The 10,349-nt window shown below is 37.8% G+C and overlaps 1 protein-coding gene and 1 pseudogene across 5 annotated transcripts in view; both read left to right on the top strand.

Annotated features, from left to right (window-relative positions):
* Pde4d (phosphodiesterase 4D) overlaps nt 1–10,349 on the top strand; it is a 1,402,687-nt gene that overhangs the window by 1,149,956 nt on the left and 242,382 nt on the right. The gene's annotated exons all lie outside the window — the stretch shown is intronic.
* Nucleotides 10,069–10,165, top strand: LOC122117417 (annotated as a pseudogene).

Genomic DNA, 10,349 nt, shown 5'->3' on the forward strand with positions numbered 1-10,349 from the left:
TAAAAATATAAAACATATGCCGGGAGCCAGTGGCTCACACCTGTAATCCTAGCTACTCAGGAGGCTTCGATCTGAGGTTCACAGTTCGAAGCCAGCCTGGGCATGAAAGTCCGTGAACTCCAATAAACCACTCAGAAAACCAGAAGTGGTGTTATGGCTCAAGTGGTAGAGTGCTAGCCTTGAGCTGAAGAGCTGAGGGACAGCGCCCAGGCCCCAGAGTTCAAGCCCCATGACTGACTAAAAAAAAAAAAATCCCACATGGACTGGGAATGTAGTTTAGTAGTAGAGTGCTTGCCTAGCATTCAGAAAACCCTGGGGTTGATTCCTCAGTGTCATATAAACAGAAAAAGCCCGAAGTAGTGCTGTGGCTCTAGAGGTAGAGCTCTAGTCTTGAGCAAAAGAAGCTCAGGGACAGTGACCATGCCCTGAGCTCCAAGACTGGCAAAACAAACAAACAAGCAAACAAAACATAAAGCAGGCCAGGCACTGGTGGCTCATGCCTGTAATCCTAGCTACTCAGGAGGCTGAGATCTGTGGATCGCGGTTCAAAGCCAGCCCAGGCAGGAAAGTCCCTGAGGCACTTATCTCTAATAAACTACAAGTGGTGCTGTGGCTCAAGTGGTAGAGCACTCACCTTGAAGAGCTCAGGGACAGTGTCCAAGCCCAGAGTTCAAGCCCTATACCAAACAAACAAACAAAAAACCATAAAGCAAGTAGTACTGTGTACTATGGGATTTCTAGTTTTATCAAAGACTCTATCCTTAGGATATGTTTTACATAGAAAACTATATGTGGAGTTAGAAAGTGTGTCCATGGCCTTTAGAAATCCACTGGCAAATAGAAGAATTTAAAAATATTACTTTTTTTTAAAAAATCACTATTTGAATTTAGAGGTGGTCATTCTGAAAGACATTCAGAATATTTGACTCTTCATACCAAAGTATTTTCTCTGGACTAAGGAAACATTTTCTTTTCTTTTCCCCCTTTTTTGGGGGGTTAGGGACAGGGTAGATAGTGTCTAGAAATCTATGCCATTTTATTAAGAGATATTTTCATTCTAAATATATCTTTTCCTCAATCAGCTCCTAGTAAGGCTATGCTGGCCAAGTTAAATATTTAAAATTATTTTATTTAAACAAATTTTAGAATCAACAGATTTCTATTTAGGTGGATTTAGGTTTTAACTTTTTAGAGATAAAATATATCAACGTGGGCATTTTAATGAATGTTCAGAAAGAGTACAACAGAAAGGTACTCAACTATAGCTGGAAAGAAAGGAATTTCAGACAAAAAATAACTCATAAAACAAATGTGTGACATACTTGTAAAAAAAATCTATCTTCATAGATAATCTCAGTTTTATGTATCCCAGTCAAATGCTGATTAAAAAGTTTAAATAAAACGGTTTGAGTCTCAGTTTTACTAGTAAGGGAATAAACTTTTCCTTCCCACACTATTACTAGCTTGTTTGCTGGCTATCTAAGTGAATGTGAGCTACTATTACTGTGGATTTGTGCAGTTGTAACCTCTGTTATCATGCTAATGAGTCATTACAACTGCATTAATCAGAGTGAGGTCATTTTGCAAACAGAAACTTTTGAAAAAGTTGCCAAAGACTAGATTTTATGAAGGAAATCGGAAGCAAATGACATTTATGTTCCCTCACAGTTCAGTTCAAGGGCTTGCCCTGGAAGGATTACAACTTCCACATCAGGGCACCAAGAAGCAATGGAAAACCTGTTTGCCAGCAGCACATCAAATTATTATCAGACTTTGACAATGAGCTACATTATTCCTTGCCTCCCAGTCATACATCTGCACATATCTGTGCATTTGTTACCAGCTCCACATCTGTAGGACCAGCTTGGAACTAACAGTTTGGGAAGCAAGCCCATCTGGCACGTGAGGTCTCTTCAGTGCATGGAGAAATTCACCCTCCTGGGAAACTTTACTGAGTAGTCATGAGACTCTTGTTATAAACTGTTTTAAAATAATGGTTTCTGGGGGGGGGGAAGTTTGGGTGGGAGGGCAGGGGGAGGCTGGGAAGGGATGGGAAGGGGAAACAAAGGAGGAGGCTACAATGCTTGTTAAGAAATGTATTCATTATCTTGCCCATCTAATTGTAACTCCTCTGTACAGTATTTTCACAATAAAAGATAAATAAAAATTTAAAAAAAATAAATAAAATAATGGTTTCTGAATTTTAAATTAATTTCTGACTTGAACCTCTCCCCTTAGTTTTATAACTGTCATCCTTCCTTCTTAAGTAATTAGTGTAGCTTTTTGAAGTTCTTTTTCCTTCTGTTTCTGTTTTGTTGGCAATTTGACTTTGTTTATAAATCATTAGTAATTTTCTGTATGAAGTACAGAGATTCATCCTTTTAAACTCTGCACTTGGCATTTTCTTTTTCTTTCTTCTTTGGCTGTACTGGGATTAGAATTTAGGGCCTTTTGCATGCTAAACTAGTACTCTACCACTTGAGCCACCATTCCAGCCTTGTCTTTTGCTGGTTATTTTGAAAATCAAGTTTCATTTTCTACCCTGGAGTATTCCTGAACCTTGATTCACCTATGTGAGGGTTCTCATCACTGCTAGGATGGCAGACTGTGCCGCTGTATCCAGCTTCCCTCCATGGAGATGAAGTCTCTCAGATTTGGTTTTATTTTATTGTGAAAATACTGTACAAAGGTGTTACAATCATATGAGCAAGGTAATGAGTACATTTCTTATCAAGCATTGCTGTCTCCTCCTTTGTTTCCCCTTCCCATCCCTTCTCATTCTTAGATTTTTTTAAGCAAATAAATATCAGTTTACTACTATGGTTATATTATTATTATTATTATTTTATGGGTCGTGGGCCTGAACTCTGGGCCTGGGCACTGTCCCTCAGCAATTCAGCTCAAGGCTAGTGCTCTACCACTTGAGCCACAGCTTCACTTCTGGCATTATCTGCCTTTGTGGTGCTGAGGAATCGAACCCAGGGCCTCATGCTTGCAAGGCAAGCACTATCACTGAGCCACCTTCCCAGCCCTCAGTTTATTATTATTAAAAGTGAAAAACTCTTATTAGCATTTTCATGTTTCTAAATTTCTGTCTTTGTGACTTATCACACAAGTTGCTACTTGAGACTATAAGAATATTAGCCATTTTTTTGGAATTTTTTTTATTGTGAAAATACCGTACAAAGGGGTAATATTAGCCATTTATAATGTGGTATATTATATGACATAAATATTTCACAAATAAAATGTAATTTAGTAGTAATTTAGTTAAAAATAACATCATAGCTCTTGGCAAAACCTAATTATTTCATGATTTGAAAATTAATCTAAATGCACATATGTACATCTTGATTTAATTGGTTCATAATTTAATCTGTTCATAATGTGGAAATATTTCCACATTCATGTTAATTTAATGTTTAAATACTTAATTTAATATTCAGTGCTATTTCTAGCCAAATCTAAATGGAACTTTATTTGACAGTGCCTTAAATAAATAGATAGACGTATACCTATAAACATATATAGACATTACATATGTATAAACATATGTAGACATTACATTTTTATATCTATATACATCATTTTCTAAATAGCATATTATGGCCAGGTGTCTGGAAAAAGAGTACCCCTGAGGATGCTATGCACCAACCTCTCTCTTTTTACAAAAAGCTGAAGAGCTTCTCAGAAGCTGGGCGTCTGTGGCTCATACCTGTAATCTTAGCTAGTCAGGAGGCTGAGATCTGAAATCACAGTTCAAAGCCAGCCCAGTCAGGAAAGGCTATGAGGCTTTCCAATTAACCACCTGAAATTTAGAAGTGGAGCTGAGATTCAAAGTGGTAGAGTGCTAACCTTGAGCAAAAATGCTCAGGGGCAGTTCCCAGACCTCAAGTTCAAGTCCCACAAACTGAAAAAACAAAAAGACCTGAAAAGAGTTGATTTGCTACACCCTAACAACATTTTTATTGGGTATAAGATCATATACCTGGACTTTAAATAGCCAGTCATCCACCAAACAGAGTGTTTCTGTATTCCCTCTTGCTGTGAGTGATAAGTAGATTTAAGTGTTCTTATGTGTCTATGACTGAAATTCAGTTATAATTTATATTTGAAATTTGTTTAATAAATACATGTATATGGGGTTAAGGAAAATTCTACCAATTGCTAAGGAGTAGTCTTCCCCAAAGATGCAAGACTGACCTTTACTTGATGGTAATGATGTGCCTGCACAACAGTCACCCAGCTGCAGAAGGCAGAACTGAGCTCCAGATCCCTAACTGAAGTAGAGGAAGTATGGCAAACAAAAATAATGGAACTAATGTTCGAGGATGAAATATGTCACCCTGTAATCTTTTCACATCACAACCTTCACTAAAGACATATGTATATGTATATAATTACATATATTTACATATATACATGTATAAACTCTATCTCTAAATAGAAATCTGTATCATTCTATCAATTATTACATTTTGATGAGTTAAAATGTACTATTTCTTAGTTAGTATCTACTATTTCTTAGGGAGTAGCAAGGGTTTCTTTCTGCCCAGATATATCTATTTAAGAACAAATAACAATGCAGTCCCTTAAAATAAAATGAGCCAGAAAGGATGGAAAGGGAAGGATAGATCTATGTTCCATAAACAGTAACATCTCCTTGCATTATTGAAACTTCGCACCACTAAACTTTATCTAATTTACTGTGATCCATCCCTGATATTTTCTGTGGTTGGTTGTCTTTTTATTTTGTGGATTCTTTTTTGTCAACAGATTTTTCTTCTAGGAATTTAAATAGTATGTAACTGGGTCTTATTACTTGATGTTTATCTTAATTGAAACACATTCTTTTCATCCTTTTATTCTGAGACTCCTACTTGGAGGCTGAAAGGTCATTTTGTATGTGTGCTGCATTTGAAGAGACACATAATGAATTCAAATAAATTCATGCCTATTAAAAAGCAACTTCTCTTTCTCAAGTTCTATAGCTGATATAGAAAAAAACCATTTAATTTTTTATCTAGATTTCTTTTTATTTAAAAAAACTTATTGTACTGTTGTCTTTACTGTTTTATCTACAGAGAATGGAAAAATCTCAGGTTCTCATTGGCTCTTTGTTTTAAAAAAAAATGGTGCATTTTTCTCAGACATTATGATTAAGCCATACTGTGGTTTTATAGTTGCTCAATTGTCAACAAATTTAAGGGACATTCTTTGGTTATATCATTTTGAACTTTACTTATATTTTTGTCTTTAGTCTATAAATATTTAAATACTTGGTTAGTTCTAGTACTGGGATTTGTACAGAGTCTTGCACTCTTTGCTTGGTCTTTTTGCTCAAGGCTAATACTCTACCACTTAAGCCATACCTCTCCACTGCCAGCTTCTTTTGGTTTTTAATTATAGACTTTAAAAAGCCTCATGGACTTTCTTCCCCAGGCTGGATTGGAACCACATTCCTAAGATCTGTCTCCTGAGTCAATAAGACTTTAGATATGACCCACTAGTACTTGATTCTAAGCTTTTCTTTTTAATACTAGTGGTTAGGTACAAATATATGTGTACATAATTGTTCTACAGACATTTTTGTAATGGAACCAAAGAAAGTGTATGAGTGTCCCTCAGTGTAGGGAGGACTGAAGAGCTCGCAATGCTAGTGGTGACTGTGTGGCCCAGGAGGCTCGCTCAGGGAGGTGTGCAGCGCCCTCAGGTGATGGTCCTCCAGGTGATGGTCACTAGGGCTGTCTTTAGAAAAGATGGTCTCAGCTTCACAAACATCCACTTTTGGTAGCTTTCTTGGTGTTTACAAACGATGAGAATGTGAATTCTATTTCCTCCCTCTTTTTACATCAAAGAACCATATCTACACAATCATTGCTGTAAAGCTTCCAGTTTTCATCAGAAAGCATATGCTGACACATGGAGAAGACTCTTGGTTTTCTAAGAGAGTTTTATTGAGATGAGTCATGTGTCCCGTTATTAACTTGTAGAAGGTTTACTATTCATTGACTTTTGGCATATTTGCAGTTGTACAACCATTATCGTCATCATTTAACTACAGCTACAAGAGGCCTCTCCTCCTGTTGCTGCCATCCTCCAACCTACATCTCTTGTGGTTCTAGGCATCTATGAATCTTCCTTCCTTCCTTCCTTCCTTCCTTCCTTCCTTCCTTCCTTCCTTCCTTCCTTCCTTCCTTCCTTCCTTCCCTCCCCCCCTCCCTCCCTCCCTCCCTCCCTCCCTCCCCCCCTCTCTCTTTCTTTCTTTCATTTTGTCAGTCATGGGGCCTGAACTCTGGGCCTGGGCACTGTCCCTCAGCTCTTCAGCTCAAGGCTAGCGCTCTACCACTTGAGCCATAGCACCACTTCCGACTTTTTCTGCTTATGTGGTGCTGAGGATTTGAACCCAGTGCCTCACTGCATGCAAGGCAAGCACTCTACCACTGAGTTACCTTTGCAGCCCTGAATCTTTATTTTTAACTTACACATTTCCTTTAACTGAATATTTCATATAATACACTTCTGTGACTGGCTTTTGTCATTTGATGTATCGTTCATAGGCTTTACTTCTCTTAAAAGGTACTTTGTTTTTGTATTTTTGAGATTGGTTATTGCTATGTGACCCATACTCCAACCTGTGACCCTCAGTCTCCCAAGTAGCTAGGATCATAGGCATTGTTCCAAGGTTCATTTTTTTCTATGGCCAAACAATACTGAATTCTACCATATTCTTTTATTCATCAATTGATACACATTTGGTTATTTTATTTATGACCATTTTGCACTATGCTTCATTGGATCTTTATGTAAATTTTTGTATGGTGATAGATTGTCATTTTATTGAAATTTAATCTTATAGTAGAATTGTGGCTCACTTGGTGGGTAGGTATCACCATGTTTGACTGTTTTCCTAATTGTAATCTCATCTTCTTTTTACAATAGAAACAGTTTATTGAAAAATCTTATTGTTATTAATTTACTGTAGGTACAAATATATATATATATATAGAGAGAGAGAGAGAGAGAGAGAGAGAGGGAGTTTGTTTGTTTGTTCTTGTTGTTTTTTGTTGGTTGTAGGGCCTGAACTCTGGGCCTGGGCACTGTCCCTCAGCTCTTCAGCTCAAGGCTAGTGCTCTTTCACTTGAGCCACAGCGCCACTTCTGTTTTTTTCTGCTTATGTGGTGCTGAGGAATTGAACCCAAGGCCTCATCATGCAAAGCAAGCACTCTATCACTGAGCCACCTTCCTAGCCCTGTAGATATATTTTTAAACACAAGTTTTTTAGTTCATTTGTGCTGGTCCTAGGACTTGAACTCAGGGCCTGGGCACTGTCCCTTAGCTTTTCCACTCAAGGCTAGCACTTTACCACTTTAGCCATACCTCTACTTCAGACATTTTAGGGATTAACTGAAGAGTCTCACTGACTTTTCTGCCCAGGTTGGCTTTGAACCAGGATCCTCAGATTTCAGCCTCCAGAATAGCCAGAATTAGAGGCATGAACCACTGGTTCCTGGCCTTCAATGAAGATATTAAAACATAATATTTGTGTTATATCACCTACAAATACTACAGACACACTCTATTCAGATACATATGTCCACTGCTAAGTGTCTGAATGTGCATCCGGGATGATGATAAAATGGCTAGCTTTGGAGAAGAATTGGCTAGAGGTTTGGATATCCAAGGTGGAAGAGAACCAGTCACTCACTCACTATGTGGATCTGGGGGATTTCTTCTATGTACACTGGTTAATTTTTCAGCTGAACTATGACTGATTCATGTGAAAAAGAAGAAATACATTTCACTGGCCTCCTCTGGTTGATTGGTCAGGCCAAGGGCTTTTTAACCTGTACTTCTTTCAATCACCCTGCAGTGTGTGGTGCTTGGCGCTACTCTACCCTTCTTGTTGCCATCAACCCAGACTGACGTCATTTTCAGTTGTTAGGGAACATATTTAATGACTGATTTCCTATCTTTAAGAGCCAAGGTATCATTTTAAAACCAGACATTGTTTAGTTCTTCCTTTAAAATGTTTTAAATGTTGCACTCAAATCAACCCACATCAAAGGTCAAGAAACAAAAAAAAGGAAAAAGAATATACAAGGAGGAACAGCCAGGTACACCCCATAATTGAGGAAAAAAAAGGACACAGTGTGAACTAGACATGAAGGGTGCCAGTAGGGAGGAACAGAGCGGCTGTCTGAAGACCTTCATTTCTCATTCATCCTCCAACTATTGTGTGTTGGGGACTTTCAATAGACTATCCTCAAGTAGCTCTGAAAAGGCTTTGAGTTTGATCTTATCTGTGCTGGACAAGCATTTGTTTTACTTTCGTTTTTACTATATAAGACAAAATCTGTAAGATATGCACTAATGGATTCCACTTTCTGCCTCTGGCTAGATTTCCTTGCCTTATTAAAGGACAGAGAAGAGCCAAGTTTCCATTGCTTTGTTGCTGTGTTCACTCTGTAGCCATTCATTCATTCAGGGAGTATTCAGAATCAAATCCTCCTATGACCCCTCACCTTAGTGACTGATGCTTTCTGTGGAATCACTTGAGAAAATAATCTCCAGTTAGAGGAAGAATATTTCACTTTTCCTTTTAAGGTTTAAGTTTCAAGCTGTTGTTGTTGCTTTTCAGATACATTAACCAAATCTGATTTTGAAAAATAACATAACCAGTTCATTTAATCTTCCTATAAAATGAAAACAAATAGGATGTCAGCCATCAATATGAGATTTAGTTTAAAATACATCAAAAAGGAAAGAATATAAAAACCTTAAATCTTTAAGAATAACCTAAAACCATTTGGTTTTATCAGGAATTTAAAAGACTATACTTGTCATTTTTTAGAGGAATAAAATGGTGGATGGAGAAATTTTATTTCCTCATCTAGATATCGCTTGAGAAGTATGGTGTAGATAGGACTGTGCAGCTGGAAGGTGACAGTTTATGAAGTCAGTAAGATGCTCCAGAACATATAATACATCCAATTAACTTGCTTGTAACAATTGTTTCTTAAAGCATTCATGTACAAGCAGGGTGCTGGTGGCTCATTTCTGTAATTGCATCTACCCAGGAGGTTGAGATATTGGATTATGGGTCAAAATAGTCCAAGGAGACAAATCCAAGAGACATTTTCCCCCAAGTAAGTAGCAAAATTCTGGCTGTAGAGGTGGGGTTGAAGTTGTAGGGCTTTAGTCTAGAGTAAAAAGCCAACCAAGAGTGTGAGACCCTGAGTTCAAGCCCCCAATTACTACCACAAATCAAAAAAACCAACACACACACACACAAGTTCATGTACAGAGTTGGTTGTGAATAAAGAGAAGCACTATTTTATCTCATTTCACCTCAATATGGAGATACCTTACATCATAAAAGGTATGCTTTGCAAACCAGGATATATTTTCCCTTTAGCCTGGACCATTATTTCTGGATGGAAAGACTGATTTGAGCATTTTTTAAATACAGATTTTGCTGCCATGAAGCAGCTAGTAATTCATTTGTCAAATGTCAACCAAGCTAACAAAGAATTTTGTGTTTTAACAACCTCACGTTTGCCTGGTTCAGTCCCTCATCCAAAAAAAAAAAAAAAAAGCCAAGCATCTTTGACATTTTTATGTATAACATGATTGAAGGATGTGACTTGACTGGCGATTATGATCTCATTGTAATTGCGAAGGACCATGCCTGGGCTGGGTGGGGTGAGTCTGCACTGTGTACATTGTTATGCTGGGGCGGACAGGAGCTCAGTGAAGAAGGAAACAGCAAGGGTATCACTGGGTATTTCTCTATTTCTAGATTTTATTCAGTCCCTTCTGTACTATGACTTCATCTGAAAGAGGCAATACGAGTAATGATACTGATTCATTCTTCAGTTAGGACAGAATGAGGTCGACAAGGTGTCCAGACAGAGGACAAGAGTGACAGTTGTTTTGTCCGGCTGAGGATTGCTAAGATTGGATCACCTGTATGCAGGGCGGGGAGCCATGCTTTTCCTCAGACCCTCCACATACTGGCTCTGGGACAATCTGCCTTAGGAAACCATTCTCAATAAGGAGCAGCAGATCCTTTTCATGTTCATAAACATGATGATTGCATTGTCACATGCTTGTGTGACATGTGTCTCCCTCAAACCTTGTTAGAATGTGAACACATCTGACTTGAAAAAAAAATAAGAAGCAGCACAGTTGTGGTTTGTATCTAGTCAAACATAAAAATATAAGTATCACACGGATTTTAACTACATTCTGTTGCTGAGGATTCCCTTATATTTTAGTCAAATAGGAAAATATAATCTTAAAATTGTCAAATAAACTGCAAAACATTTACAATTAAGGCACAATAA

The sequence above is a fragment of the Dipodomys spectabilis genome, unplaced genomic scaffold (assembly GCF_019054845.1).
Source record: "Dipodomys spectabilis isolate Male_0828 unplaced genomic scaffold, ASM1905484v1 ptg000140l, whole genome shotgun sequence".
NCBI lineage: Eukaryota > Metazoa > Chordata > Mammalia > Rodentia > Heteromyidae > Dipodomys > Dipodomys spectabilis.